Source organism: Triticum dicoccoides, chromosome 5B, assembly GCF_002162155.2.
Source record: "Triticum dicoccoides isolate Atlit2015 ecotype Zavitan chromosome 5B, WEW_v2.0, whole genome shotgun sequence".
Lineage (NCBI taxonomy): Eukaryota > Viridiplantae > Streptophyta > Magnoliopsida > Poales > Poaceae > Triticum > Triticum dicoccoides.
This window is the reverse complement of record NC_041389.1, coordinates 504,406,849-504,407,960: the sequence shown is the minus strand read 5'-3', so window position 1 is coordinate 504,407,960 and position 1,112 is coordinate 504,406,849.

Genomic DNA, 1,112 nt, shown 5'->3' with positions numbered 1-1,112 from the left:
CAACAAACACCTTCGGAGATACCTGTAGGGCATCTTTATAATTACCCAGTTATGTTGTGACGTTTGATAGCACACAAGGTATTCCTCCGGTATTCGGAAGTTGCATAATCTCATAGTCGAAGGAATATGTATTTGACATGAAGAAAGCAATAGCAATAAAACTGAACGATCAACATGCTAAGCTAATGGATGGGTCATGTCCATCACATCATTCTCCTAATGATGTGACCCCGTTCATCAAATGACAACATATGTCTATGGTTAGGAAACTTAACCATCTTTGATTAATGAGCTAGTCTAGTAGAGACTTACTAGGGACACGATGTTTTGTATATGTATTCACACATGTATTAAGTTTCCGGTTAATACAATTCTAGCAAGAATAATAAAAATTTATCATGATATAAGGAAATATAAAATAACAACTTTATTATTGCCTCTAGGGCATATTTCCTTCAGTCTCCCACTTGCACTAGAGTCAATAATCTAGTTCACATGGCCATGTGATTAAACATTAGTAGTTCACATCGTCATGTGATTAACACCCATAGTCCACATCGCCATGTGACCAACACCCAAAGGGTTTTGTGACGCCCGGATAATTAAGCTACAGTAAAACTTTGCTAATGATGCCACGTCATCCCGTTTACTGTTGGTATTCGCATGTTAGTACAAAACACTCTGAATTCAAATTTAAAATTAACAAACAGTCAAAGTTTTCAAAACACTAAAACAAAAATGTTCGGTGTGTGACAAATATTGCTAGGGTAATTATCGTGAAGAAAACATAATTTTACAAAGTGCCTAAGTGCTTTAAACTAAATAAAACAGAAAAGATAAATAAATAAAAGTAAAAGATCAAAACAAAACAAATATATATATATAAAAGGAACCCCCCCACTGGGCCAACCGCCCCAGCTGTCGGCCGGCCAGCCCAAAAGGCCCAACCGGCCGAACCAACCCCCACTCCCTTATCCCATAACCCCCCGAAACCCTAACCCACTCCCCGTTGCCCCACACCCCACTCCCCCTACTCCCTCGCCTGGATCTGGATCAGGAGGATCCCGATCCCCTCGCCCCTCGACCCCGCGCGCCCGTCGCCGCCTGGACCT